The sequence below is a fragment of the Quercus lobata genome, chromosome 5, assembly GCF_001633185.2.
Source record: "Quercus lobata isolate SW786 chromosome 5, ValleyOak3.0 Primary Assembly, whole genome shotgun sequence".
Lineage (NCBI taxonomy): Eukaryota > Viridiplantae > Streptophyta > Magnoliopsida > Fagales > Fagaceae > Quercus > Quercus lobata.
The window spans coordinates 74,769,036-74,784,385 of NC_044908.1; positions in this window are offsets into that span (position 1 = coordinate 74,769,036).

Here is a 15,350-nt window from a genome sequence, read left to right on the forward strand (position 1 = left end):
CCACCTACTCCTTTTTTTTTTTCTTTTTTTTTTCACTTCAATTTGTTGTGAAATTTTAAAGTATTCACAAGTGTAAGAACCGTACCGAAATATAGTTTGACAAGAACGAGGTCGAATCCACAGAGACATGAATAAACGTAGGAAAATTAAATAAAATCTTAACCAAATTAATCCTAATCTAGTTTAATAAAAATTGGTTGTTTGCAATTAAATAAACTAAGCAAATAATAAAATTAAGCAAATAGTAAAACTAAGCAAAAGATATAAAGCAATAAAAAGATGTAAACAATCAAGAGAAAGGAATAAAGGTTTTGGAATCCTCCTTGTAAGTCATATCAGCATATATTTATGATCATTAATTTTTCCCAACCACTACATGATAATCTAGAAATCAATCTTGCTATCACGGAAAATATCATCATTAAAACTTATATTTAAAAATCTAAAGCATGTTCTTCTTCGCTTCTTAAGTATAAAATCAAATCATCAATTGTATCCGTAGCCAAACAAATCACAAGATATGTCCAATTCTAAAAATTAAATCATAAATTGTATCCATTTACAGACAAATCACAAGCAATATCCAATTTTATAATCAAGAATTAATAAACCAAGCATTCAATTAATTAAGACAAATCCTAAAACGTGAGAAAAACATGATTGAACTTATATCTAGAATCCCATTTTAGTCAATTGATATGAAGCAAGAACAATTTAAATGATTAAAGAATAACTATTGTGGGAAAAATCAAATCACATAAATATTATTGATAATCCTTAACAAGGTTTCATCCTCACCCTAATTATAAATTTAACTACTCATAGTAATTGAAAGAAAACACAAAAATAAAATACTAAACATTAAACTAGACAAATAAAATAAAACTAACTGTCATGGAAGAGAACCAAAGAAGTAGCCGCACTCTCTATGTTCAGCCCTCAGCCCTAGCACTAGCCTCTCTCTGAATTTTGCCCTAAAGAGCCTTTAAATAGGTCAAGAAATCCTATTACAAGTTGAATTCCCATTTGGAGAAAATCTCAAATTTTTAGGCTTCACTTAACCGATGATTTTGGCCCATTTAATATCAAAATTCGGACTTTTGGTAAACTAAAAAGTTGTAGCCCTTTAAGTTTCCAGTCCAACTTGAATCATCTCAATTGGACATCTGAGTCGAAAGTTATATAAAAAATACTAACTAATGTGTAGTCTGGAATCCTAATCCGAATTGGAGTTGGATTTGGTGCAAATTTCCTTTGATTCCTTGCTCCAGTTGGACTTAAATTAAATTGGGTTGGTCTTTTCTTGAATTCATGCCTGGCTAAATGTAAGTTGGCTTGATTCAATTGGCCTAGCCCCACTTTGCATATAAAGCCCTTGTTACTTGCAACACAAAGATATTATATAATTAGTCACAAAATATCATAAAAGTAAGGCTAAATATGTAGATATATGAGTACTTTATTGTATATATTTCATGCACATCACAATCTTTTGCTTTTTTCTTTGGTTGAACCACCCTACAATTGAAGCTTCCTCATCTTTGTCTTCCTTTGATTTTCTCTCTTTGAGATTAAACTTTGGTGGTGGCTGATTTTGGGTGTGGGTCTTGTAGATCAATGGTTTTGATGGTGGTGGTGGTTGATTTTGGGTGTGGTTTTGGTGGCTGTGGTGGTGGTGGTGGAGGTTGATTCGGCTATGGGTTGTGGTTGTTATGGTGGCTGATGGATGTGGTTTGTGGTTTGTGACTGTTGACTGTGACTATTGTTTATTGTGTAGATATGTTATTTTATTGTGTTGTTTATATTATTTTAATGTGTTGTATGTTAAAATAAAATTTTTGATGTTAGGTGTATTTAAAAATAAGTTGTTAAAATAGATAAAATAGTTTTTTAGGTTGTTAAAAGCTATATTTTTTGACATCTTTACTGTGAATGCTATAAGAGCATTGACATTGTCAAATTGCTATTTTTAACAATCCACACAATAAAAATGGAGTTACAATGATAATGCTATTGCTAAATTTTTTAGTAATTGAGCCATAGTAAATTGCCATCTATTGCAATCCACTGTAGCTCACAAGCTATAACATGTATTAATTTTTTATTCTTTTGTTCCAAATTTTTATTCTTCTCTCTTTTTTTCTCTCTCTTTCTTCTCTCTTTTTCCCTATCCCATTTTCTTTCTTCTCATTGAACTCTTGCCCAAACCCTCTCCTCCCTCATTCCCTCTCACATAAATTCTCTCTTCTTCCTCATTCTCTCTCACTTTTGTTACTTCTCCTTTCTATACTTCACACAAATTCTCTCTTCTCCACACAAATTCTCTCTTCTCCCTCCAATCTATGGCTAGTAGTTGGTGATTCGATATATAGCTGGTGTTTTTGTTGCTTTTTTTTTTTTCTTGATTGGTGGTGGTGATGCGGTTGTAGGTTTGGGTTGTTGTGGCTAGTTGTTATTTTGGTGGTTATTTTAATAGGCTTTATAGTGGTTGATGATGCAAAAGCCTAAAGAAAGCACCATAGTTTAAAAAATGGGAACGAACAAAGAACTAGAAAAGAAATTGGTTATCAGTATTCTGGTTCGATCGAGGTCAAATTGATGATATCATAATTAATATAATTAAAATATCTATGTGAAGGATTTTGATTTTTTGTAACTTATTTTATGTAAATATAAAAAACTGGTTGATTTTTTTTTCCTTTCTAGTTAGTAATTACTCCATTTGATAAAGTATAATTTGTTATTTAAGTTTTGTAATTTTATTTTTATAAATAATTAACAGTTTAATAGTTGAACTTTAACTATTTATTTATTCAAGAAAAAGACAAACTAAAACCCAAATGTCATAATGACAAGACAAACCATAGACTTACTAGACCAACCCACTTTTCCACTCCTAGCCACACATGTTTATATTAAATACAAATCTTTTGTATCACTTTTTGTGTTCCATCTTATGTTCCACTAATCAAAACTTGTCATGTATTTGTTTTGCTTTCCTTCTATAATAGCCACAATTTTAAATGGAAGAAAAATTATATACATGGCAAGTTGTGGTTAGTGGAACACAAAAAATGGTACAGAAGACTTGTATTCATTTATATCCGCTTCTCATTCTTTTCTTTTTTTCACCCCCACACAAAAATCTAACACCAAGCATTACCATCATATCACTAAGTTCTCTTATGATATTCAAAGTTTCAAGTTTCAAACTTTCAAAGTTCAAACCCTTTTCATTTTTTAGTTTTCTTTCCTCTACGAGCACGCGGTAAGACATCCTCTCACAGACTCACTCTTTCTCTCACAAGTCTCCTTTCTTTCTTTAAGACACGTTTTCCCTCAACATTTAAGTCTAGTCAAAGGCTCAAAAGCATAAATTTCTCTTCCATCTTATCCAACATAAGTATTTCTTTTAATTTATTTTCGCCAAAGAATCTAAGATTTTCCTCAATCTCATTTTAGTGCAGATTTTAGAAGTTTGTAAAGTTTGGTTCAATTTTTTTTCTTTTTTCTTCTTCAGTTACAAGAATTGATTTAACCGCACTGGTTCCTGGATTTGTAGTTGAATCTGCAGTTTCTGATTTTTCTTGACTTTTTCTTTAATTTTTCAGTTTTTGATGATAACTTGACCAAATTAAGATTCGGTTTCTGGTTGAATTGGCTGGTCCAGTCCAGTTTTTAAAACTATGGAAAGCACACACAATGTGTTCTTTGATGAAAGAGAAACTAAACTGATAGTTTCTATTAGTAAAACTCAAATCCACGAGGGGTTCCTTAAATCCACAAGATGATAGATCTGGAATCCACCAGAGAAAACAATAGACAAAAGTCGGAATATTTATTAATAACTCATCGTTAATCTATGTGATGCACGGGCAAAATTCTTTCAAAAGTATAGTTTATACATAAAAGCAATCTCATTTTACATAGGCTATCATAATTGGAAAAAATAAAAAAATAAAGTGAAAACTCTTCACTGTAATGAATTATTCATGTTTGAAAAGTAGTTACAACAAGTTATAAAAAATTTGAAGTGAACAACTTGTCTAACAAAGTCTACAACTCTTTCATTATTTTCTTTTAGGTTCTGTAAGGTTTGGGACAAGTTGTTCACTTTGTTTCATAATTGTAAAAAAAAATTAAAAAGTGAAAACTCTTCATTGTAATGAATTATTCATGTTTGAAAAGTTGTTCCAACATGTTATAAAAATTTAAAGTGAACAACTTGCAAAACAAAGTCTACAACTTGTCCCAAACCTTACCGAACCTAAAAGAAAATAATGAAAGACAAACTTAATCAAATAATCATTCATAGGAACAATTGCAAACAATCATAACAATTTCATGACTGCACAATTGGTCATTCCCTGCTGCTTTTTTTTTTTTTTTTTTGAACACATCACTCTTGTACATTCATTTTCACTGTCATGAAATACCCCTAAAGCATTCCATATACTGTTCTACAATTTATTTTTTGATAGCCATTGTTCTGCGATTCCTTGACAGACAAATTTACCTTATAATACATACCTACAAGAGGTCTTCATCTACACTCTTCAATAGGCATTCTTGTCTAATTATTTTTTTGAGCTTCCGTAAATTCCATAGCAAGATTAGAGGATGTATGCCCCAAATTCACTACTGTCTTCAAAGCTTCACCCACCCACATTTGGTTCCAATTTTACCATAACAGCTAGGCTATATTCAGCATGACCTCCACCTCCATGACATGCCCATTTTGTTTTACCCAACTAACAGTTTAGTAAAAGACAGAATAACACCATTCCTATGGAAACATCGTGGTTGGTCTCTAGACTTCCAACGTTTCTGAGCACTCCCATAATATATGTGTCACTGATTTTGCACTATTCCCACATATTTCATTTGTGAATAATGAAATTATTTTCCTACAATAAAGATTGAGCTAATTCATAGGTAAAATATTGTGAATCAACTTTCAAGCAAAAAGTATAAATTTTGGCTGCTCATTTATTCTCCAAATCCAGTTTCAAAAACCTCTGTTTCAGTAACTTTCCATGATTTTCTAGGTAGTACTTGTGCCCCTATAAAAAAATATAGAAAATATTGGCATTCAAGACCCTGTAAACCAAAAAATTAGGATTTTGGAGAAGTCAATAGAGACTCATCTAAAATAGCAAGTTCCATACAATTACAGACCAGATTAATTTTTTTATTTTTTATTTTAATGAGAATTCACATTGGTTCTTCCATTGACATTATTTAGAAACACCCTACCCCATGGTCAAGTTTGTGACTTCCCCTAAAGTATTTCAAATTATTACCATTCTTCTGCATCTTAGCAGAATTTATATAGGTTATTGTTTTTTTATTTTATTTTTTTTTAAATAAATAATTTTATTAGAAAAGGAAAAAAGAGGAAACATAAAAAGATGTCTATACTCCCTTTTCAAAGAATACAAATTAAAGGGAAACAGAGTTGGAAAACTCAATAAAGGACATCAAAGAGACGCTGCCCAACACATACATACAAAAGCCATTGAGTGTATTCTTTCATATCACATGTCCACATAACACATAATGGCATGGTTCCCCACACCTTGGCTACTCTATGGCGATGAAAACATCGTAAAACTATTTCCCTAAAGCTTGAGCTCTGACATTAAAAAACTTGAGCATTCTGGCATGTTCGTATCTCTTTAAATAGGGAAATTTGATGACCTAACCTTGTACAAAAGGTATTTCAATGAATTATAAAACTTTTTAAGTCTAGGAAGAATGTTAGTTTGAGAAAGATATTTCTCTATTGTCAATTGACCTGACCATGTACAACAATATGAAAACATAGTAGATTGTAATATTTAAAGCAAGAGAAAACCTCTAACGTGCAAGGTACATAAGCATTAAAGATGATGGGAAACTTAAATTCCTAACAAATCAAAAAACAAGCATAGCAACAATTATACAATAGAGCTAAGAATACATAATAGAAAACAATAACTCCTTGAGTTATAACAATACATGGTGATATTTATAATTTAGGGTTATCGTGATTGGAATCGTGATGGGCTAGGTAAGACCGTACCAACATTAAGGCTTTGCTTAATTTTTTTTATGGGAAGGCTTTGGTTGATTTTGAAACTCAATAGATGGTGGGAAAAACTTATTGGTAATTTTTTAACAACTTGAAAAAGTCAATCACAACTTGACGGGCAGAGTGAGATAGAGATTAAAATTGTAGGAGACTGGCTGCTGGCGTGGAGACAGGTTGAGGCTAGGGGAACAACGAAGAGAGAAGGGTTTGAGGGGACTGATAGGGAGAGAGAGGTGAAAGGTAAAGGTTCTGCCTCAGGGACAGAAGCTGTGCATTTGAGCCAGGCGAAAATGTAAAGAGGTATAACGTGTTCTTGAAAACAATCGGATTGTTTTTATGCACTAAAAAAAAATTATTGTTATGAATACCGTTTCGGACCCTGTTTCGGTTTGTCTAGTGAAACGAAATATTTCGGTACCAGATAATTTTAGTGTACCGTTTTAGGATGTTTTGGATTCCAAAAAAATAATATATATATATATATATATATAATTTCATATCCTATTACTTTTTATACTAAAAAAAACATAAAAGTTATATTTTCATACATTTATAAAATTTGTTATTTTAAGATTAATCTAATTAATTCATTTAAAATATTATTATTTTAATTAAAATACTAATTAATTTTTTTAATGCAAAGGCAAATATTTTGAAGTAAGCCTGGACAGTGGCTTCATAATTTGACTAAAGCACACCGCCCAAGCCAACTCTATTTACAACTTTTTATATTATTATAATTTTTCTCACCCACCATATTTCACTTTCTTCCTATTTTTAATTTGTTCTCTCTAATCCACACACGTCTACTGTATCTAACTCCTTGATATTTACACTACTCACTTTTGAATTCTATCCCATCTTTTATGAGATCTACACGTTAAAACTGACACACTATCTTACCTTTTCATGACTTTCATCTTTCTTTTTATTTTTTAACTCTCACACGCAACTTATCTCAGTTTTCCTCTCAAGTCTTTTCTCTCTCTCTCTCTCTCTCTCTGATGGATATCCAGATTTGTTAAGCATGACTGCGTGAGCCACAACATTCCTCTAGTTTTGATACTGTTATTCCTCTACAACTCATCTTATGAAGCAAAAGACTACAGTGTATTTGTGGAAAGGAACGATGGGATCGATTTTGGTCTGTTATGCAGATCCAAAACTCCAAAGTTCAACTTTCTGTGCAACAAACTCATACCGGCCGAATTTTTTATTTCGGACGAAATTAACCGAAACAGCCCGGAACTGCCGAAACACACCGGAACAGGCCGAAATCTTACCCGAGGTGGAATAGAGGGGCTTGCCGTTCCAGTTTATTTGCCGGTATGAAATTTTCCGGCTAGAACGGAATGGTATCCATAACAATGAAAAAAATAGAACTTAAAAAAAATAAAAATAAAAACTAGTGATGTGGAATATTGTGGAGTCTCTAAAGCTTATGCAGCAAGTTATTATGAAATCAAATATTGGTCAGAGACTTTAGTTTTATCTATAAATACTATATTAGTCTCTAACTTGTGTGATGCACGAGATACTTTTTGAAAATTTATATATATATATATATATATACAGACTTTAAGTGTACTAAAAATGTATAATTATATTTGAAATATAATCAAACATTAAAGGAAAATTAAAAAATTGTATACAATTACTACAAAATATGTAGACAAACAAAAAAATATATAATAAATGAATGCTTCCTCTATACAAATCTTGATTGGCAAATATATCATTTTATGGAAGCCAAAATGGCTAGGTTCGTGGCTGAGAGCCTACAATAGTTAACCCCATTTACATCTGAACATAACAATTCCTTAACAAAGGGTGGGGCAGAATCAAAAACACAAAAGGCTTCCTCTAGTGTGCATCCATTCTTTGTAAGAGCATCAGCACAATGGTTTGCTTCCCGAAACACATGGTTCACCCTGGCAAGAGGGATTCTGTTTAGCAATAGCCTACAATCAACCAGGAGCGACGTATATGCTGCATTAGATTGGGAGTTAGAGTTAATCAAATCCACAACAACTTTTGCATCTAGTTCAACTTCCAGATTTTGGATACTGAGTTGGGTAGCTAGGATCAGCCCATCCCTGAGGGCCCAAAACTCTGCTTTTAACCAATATATATATATATATATATATATATATCATTTTATATTTAATAAATATATTTCTTATACTCTGTAGCCTAGAATATTAGGTGATACTTATATTCTACACAAGCACAAAGAAGGAAAATATTAAAGGAGGAAAAATATTAAGAGAATACAACTTTTCGTAAGCTACTTTTGCAAAATTTTATTTGACCTTGAGCAATCTCCTTGTTTTGCCTCGTTTTTTGAGCAAATAAGAGCTCACACAGCTTCTAATATAAAAGAAAAAAACTTATAACAAACATTAGGGATAATAATTTAAAGATTTAAATATTTTTTAGAGATAATTTTATTACTAAATTTATCCAAATAAGTTATAAACACCCTTTCTCTCACTTAACCGTTGTCATAAACAATGGTGTGGTTTGTCTTTATACACAATGGCAACACAGAATCTTTAGTGTACAACTTCTAATCTCCACTTGAAGATATTATCTGTAAATTAAGAGAATTCATAACTAAAAAATAATTCATTTAGAAGGAAATAGAAAGAATCAATATATATTTTCTCTTGTTAATGGAGACTTGCAATTCGTATGCACTATCCACTTCCCTCCCTTTATCACTCATCCGAAACGAGGATTCCTGAAACGAGGATTCCTAAAACAAGGATTTTTTTTTTTTCAAATTATTGTTTGTATTCGGATCATAATTGACATAACCCATCCAATTGAGAAACTTGGGAAAAGAAGCTTTCTTAGGTCAATCAATACATTTATGTAACTAAAATTCATTGTAATATCCAATAGAAGTAGTAGCTACAAACACTAATCTAAATCCTTATCATTATCCATCATAATTCATCCTCAAAAGTAACTACATACCACTTGGACTCCATGAAAAATTATGAAAGACTAGGGTAAAAGTTTTAAAATTTTAAACCTCCTACTCATATCAAATGGATGCTCAGATTAATGACCACTACAATTTTAAACCTTATTTGTCATAAATAACCTAAAATTGACACATGTAAAACTGCAAAAATGCTACTTTATTATTAGGGGAGAAAATTAGAGTCAAAGATTATTTGCATAGACAGGACTGTGTCTCAAACCCAAGATCAAAATTCAACCTTAATTATTTCAATAGATACCAAGTATGTTTTAAATGTAAGTGCTGCGACTTAAATAATACTCCCAAGTGCAGGATTGTCACGAAGTAATAACTCGGTAAGTCCGAGATCGAATCCATAGGGAAAAGGGAATTGATTAGCAAACCACAAGAGAATAAAACTAAAATAATAAGTTTAACTAAAGAGATTTTTGGTAGTTTGGTAAAGGTAATTTAAATTGAGTGAAAATAAAAGGTTTAGGGATCCACACACAACACATCTATTAGTAGTCTTAATAATATTTATTTTATAACTCAACTAAAATTCATACAAATGATGATTTATATTAAGGTGCTAAGGTTTAGGGATCCACATACAACACATCTATTAATAGTCTTAACAATATTTATTTTATAACTCAACTAAAATTCATACAAAGGATGATTTTAGTTGGATGATTTAACATTAAAAACTCAAGAATTAATTGTCTAAGGTAGTTTCAGGCAATTAATTGATTTTAGGCAAAACAAAACTAGTGAATTAGTTCGTAGGGAATACTAAGTATTTAACGTGCCGGGAGTCTACGATAAATCAAAGGATTATAGAGAACTAAACACTTTTCTAGATGAGTAAAACAATCAAAAACATAAAAACAGAAGCATTAAAACCAATGAATAATTGTTAAGAACATACCCATAAATGGTTGGGTTTCACCCCTTGCCTTAGCAAGGCTTCTAGCAAGCCATAACACAAATAAAACTCTAAAAATTGTAAAGAAACTTTAAGAAAACCTAAATTATGTTCTACAGCAGCTCTCCTCTGAATTTTGCCCCAAAGAGCCTATAAATAGGTCAAGGAATCCTATTACAAATTGAATTTCCGTTTGGAGGAAATCCCAGGTTTTTAGGCTTCAAACCGGCTTTTTTGGCCCATTTAAATTCAGAATTAGGACTTTTGGTAAACTACAAAGTTGTAGCACTTTAAGTTAGCTTTCCAGCCCAACTTGAATCATCTCGATTGGACATCTGTGCCGAAATTTATGCTCCAAATACTAACTGGTGTGCAAGCTGGAATCCAAATCTGAATTGGACTTGGATTAAGTGCAAATTTCCTTTGATTCCTTGCTCCAATTGGACTTAAATTTAATTTGGTTAGCCTTCTTTGACTTCATCATGGCCCTTGTAAAATTAAAGTCCATTAGCTTTTTTCTTTGCACAAATCCACTTATTTAATTTTATTATCATACAAAAGACAAATTCATGCATTAAAATTCAATTAAGTACAAAATTGATTATTTAGCATTATTCCAAAACCAATTATAAAATGCATGAATTAACTCAAAATAAGTATGATAATGCTTTCTAATAATGATATAAATGTGCAAAATTAAACTATTATTACTAAGTTTGCATATGACAGAATTAAAGTAGCTAAATACATGCTAATCAAAATGAGCAATGTCCATTGAAGACAAATTACTTTAAAAGAGAAACTGAAAAAGGTTAGTCATGTTGCATACCAGGTTTGCATTATGGATGACAGCAACATTTGCCCGTTTCAGTGCAGTCAACTCAAGGGCTCCCTTAAAGGTCCAAGTGGGAGTATTGGTAGTTACCCACAACGTTAACCCATCGACCATTATTATCTCTAGATTGTGTTGCAAGCTCCAGTGTTGTCTTCCATATCAATAATATGCTATTAGTATAACACCTCACTAAGTAAAAATATGTGTGTTTCAAGACTTTATTGTTAAAATCAAGATAGTAATCAGCATCAACCGAAAGAACAAACAAAAAAAAAAAAAAAGTCAATTTTACAATGCAAAAGAATAAGGTAAGGAAATAGAGTGTTTGATTGAATTTTAGGGTATTACCCATAGTGTTTAGCTCTCTAACAATGGTAGGTTGGTGGAGGCAACCCTCTGTTCTGTCTCTCCATGCTTTACAAAATCCATAAACTGAAAAACCTTAATAACAACTCTGGTGGTAGTATTTGAACTTCTAGGGTGCTTCCTTGACTTCAACCAAAAAAAGAATAGCTGGGTCGGAGATGGCAACCATGGTCATGCCATTGCAAGATATTATCGTGTTGTGTTTGCGTATGAGAGTGGTAGGGTGAAGAAAGACAGAAGACAAAGACGGAGGAGAGAGGGGATGGGAAATGTAAATCGTGAAAGGTTGGTTTTAAAATTAAAATATAAAAAAATAAAATAAAATATTGATGATGTGGAAATTTGTGAGAGCTTCAAATCCTATGAAGCAAGCTCTTAGAAAGTTTTAAAAAAAAGTCAGAGGTTTTGGTTTTAAAGTATATATAGATATATTGATAATCGAAGCCTTTGATTTTTTTTTTTTTTTTTGACTTCATAAGAGCTTGCCACATAATCTTTAGACACCCCACAAATTTCCAAATCACCATTTTTTTTTTTTTTTTGATAAGGAATATTTTTAACTTAGAAATTTTGCTAATACCCTTGATTCTTCCTCTTAGCATTAGTCTTCGGTCTCTAAAGAACCATTGGTCACTAAGCTCTCAATGGGATAATACCGTGTTGGCATAGTCAAGCTCTCCACTCATGTCGCCTGAATCATCAGTATCGTTGGATACCTAAGGATTCTTCATGTCTCCCATGGCATGATGAATGTCTCCATGCCGATGACTAATTGTACATAGTCCCATGTCAATTATGTGTTTTGCATTTATGTATACCCATATGGAAAGAACTTGTGCACCACATCCAAAGATCCTCACATAATCACGTCCTCCAAATATGGGAAATTAAGTCCAAAGATATCGAAGCATTAACTTTGTATCTTCCCTACAAGGTAAGATCCTACGCTCAAGGGATCTTAGTAAGCCCTACACCACTATATAAGTGCCAAGCATCCTTTTCTCCAAGGTACATGCAATTTCTAGCTTTTACACTTTTGGAGTTATTGGAAATTCTTCTATTACTAACTTAATCTTTGAAGGGTCTTTGGCTAGCATTCCACTGGTGCTCTCTGTAGGTTTTTCACCGTTTTGTTATTCAGGTACCTTCAATCACCGTGCATGTATTCGATCAACTCACTAATGATTTTGTGCATCATCACGAGGAAGGATCCATTACCCTATAAACCGGACCAAATCCACCTTGCCCAAGCTTGTTAGATAAATGGAAGTTGTTTGTTGCCTTAGCTAGCTTCTCAACATTGAATAGCGCGGTAGCTCCTAGATTTTGACTTGGGCCAAGTTGTCACTACTAAAATTTTGTTGTGATTCCCCTTTGTTTTAAAATAAGATCTCCATCGCTTTATTTTTCCTTGCTATTGTTCACCATAGTAGTGAGTAATGTAATATACAACAGCCTTTCCTAGTCCACTGAGCTAATTTAATTTAAGTGTGAATATAATTACCTTTTTGTTTGGCCATCCTTCTCCACAGTAAAAAGTGCAGATGGAAATGAAAATTTCTCCTATGATCACACTGATTGTGATAACTTTTTTTACATCTCCCATTTTATCTGTAAATTAGAAGGGTAAAAAATGTATAACACTTATTCAAACAAAACAGATTGCAAAACGGTGTTAAATAAATAGTCTTTTAATAGCGATTTCCTTATTAATCCCATGCTACCACTACAAAGGTTAGGCCCTTTATTAGTGGTTCTCTGATTATGTAATATTTTATAATCCTATTTAAAAAACTCTATATACTACTTTTGTGTTTGTGTGTTCTAATAAGGACTACAGTTTAAAAAAAAAAAAAAATAGAGATGTTTATCTCACATTGGTTGTGTGAGTTAGAGTTCAGGCTACTACTACAAATGTTAGACCCTTTTGAAGTGATACTTTGGTTACGTAATATATTATAAGCATTCTTATAACACTATGCTACTACTACAACGGTTAGGCCCTTTTGTAGTAGTACTTAGGTTATGTAATATATTATAAGCTTGCTTAAAAAACTCTATATACTACTTTCGTATTCGTGTGTATAATTTTTTGTTTTCTTTTTCCATTTCTATATTATATAAACTCACTGTTATTGGCTGCACACAACAAATAATTATCAAGACTTTAGCTATCTATCAAGTATCAATACAAACAAAAATAGATTACTAAAATGTTATTTTCCTTTCCATTTTTTATTCAAATAAATTTTATGTTACAAGGATTTCATTAGCTTGTGAGCAGTGGTAGCTCAACCATTAGGCCAATTAAATGGGCTAAAGCCCCAAATGCAAAATAATAATAATAATAATAACAACAAGGCCACCCACCTGGCAAATTTTTTTTAAAAAAAAAAATTAAGGTCATTGTATTGGTCAATAGAATGCATTTTCTATCTCTCTCATGGTGCAAAAATTTTAATTAAGGCCTAAAAAATTTATTCAATTAAAATTATTTTTTCTGCAAATATTGTGCACACTGTTGATGTGTTTTAATCTATTTATAGAAGTTTAAAAGTGTAAAAATTTTCAATCTCCCAAATAAATGGAGAAGTGGAAGATGAACAAAATCTTCCTTTCTTAATTTCTCTATCAAAATTAAAATATGAATTAATAGCTTTCCAAACAAATTCATTACAGAAATCCAACGTTAGCAAGAGAGTTTGCTCTCCTCTCATTTTTATTTAATTTTGAAAACTTAAAATCTAGACAATGATAACAAAACTAACTCACCAAGTTTTGAATAGGCAACACAAATGTAAAGATCAACTCCGCCGTTGGAAAATTTCTGTATGTCAATTAAGCTTCCAGTCCATGACATACAACCAGTGCCATTATCATATGCGTAAGCCATACAAGAACAATTCTCTGAACACTGTTGTCTGCAATAGTCTTCAATTTTAGTAGAGATAAACCTCCTAAATTTTCATGAGCAGGTAATGAATCTGTAAAGTTTGGCACCTTCAGCCTCTTCAATTTTATAAACCCATCCATTTTGACGGCTTCAATGCTACTGTTCACCACCGCACACTGTGACGACGATGTCCTCCTTACACATCCACTAGTCCAATTTCCTCTATTCCATTCTTTTGTGTTCTTTGATTCAAACCCAGGTAAACAGCTACAAATTGGTGAACTTTGTGAATTACAACTTCCAAATGCCCCACACATATCATAAACATCACACTCACTCTTCACAGTATTCCACAAGATCTCCTAATCGTCCTTCTCAAAATCCCAATATCTTGCCAGTATATCTCCTTCTTTAGTCATGACATAATGAAACAAAGAACTACCCACATAAGAACAATTGAAATAATATGTTCCATCTTGATCCTCTGTGAGACAAAATCCGTCACAATATATAGAATTCATTTCTAGTATTCCAATAGAGCTCCTAGAGATCCATGAGCCAATGCGCCAAAATGGGCTACCGTATTTCCAAATGAATATTTGAACAAGACTTCGAGTTTGAGGTTGAATACCAGAGGAGAAGCTTCCAATGGATGGATCAGAAGGGCTTTTCCATCATGAAAATTGCACTTTCTCACCAGTTCGTACATTAGTACGATTGTCCTGTAGTTCTTTCTCGTAAGACTAAGTTCCCCGAATCTAAAAGCTGGGCACTTGAATTGGCAACAGAGTTTGTAACATTTGATAACCAAAGAATCTCCTTTTGTCCATCTAATATCACAAGATTTCCATCCTTAGATATAGTAAGAACCCCAAAAGAATCCTTGAGGGGTTTCTCTTTGTTAGCTACCCATTGGGCAAGTAGAACAGACTTTATATTATAACATATTCTGAGGTAGTGGTTGGTAGAATTTACAGGGTGGAAGAATCCCAGTTTGAAAGCACTCCTATTGGAGATTATGTAGTTAGAGTCTTTGATGGGTTGAAAAGATGTAATGTTGTCTAAGGCAGAACCAAAATCTAAACAAAGGCAACATAGCATGCAAGAGTACAAGAACTGACATGCTTGTATTTCGAACAAGTCCCTTAGCTTGTTCAATGCTCCTGGCTGTTGGATTTTGTGGAACCTAGTTGTGTTTGATCTAGTTGACGACCCAACCTTACTCGAAATAATGTTACGTTGTTTATAATGGAAGATTTTCTGAGGCTTAGTCCATGTAGTGGA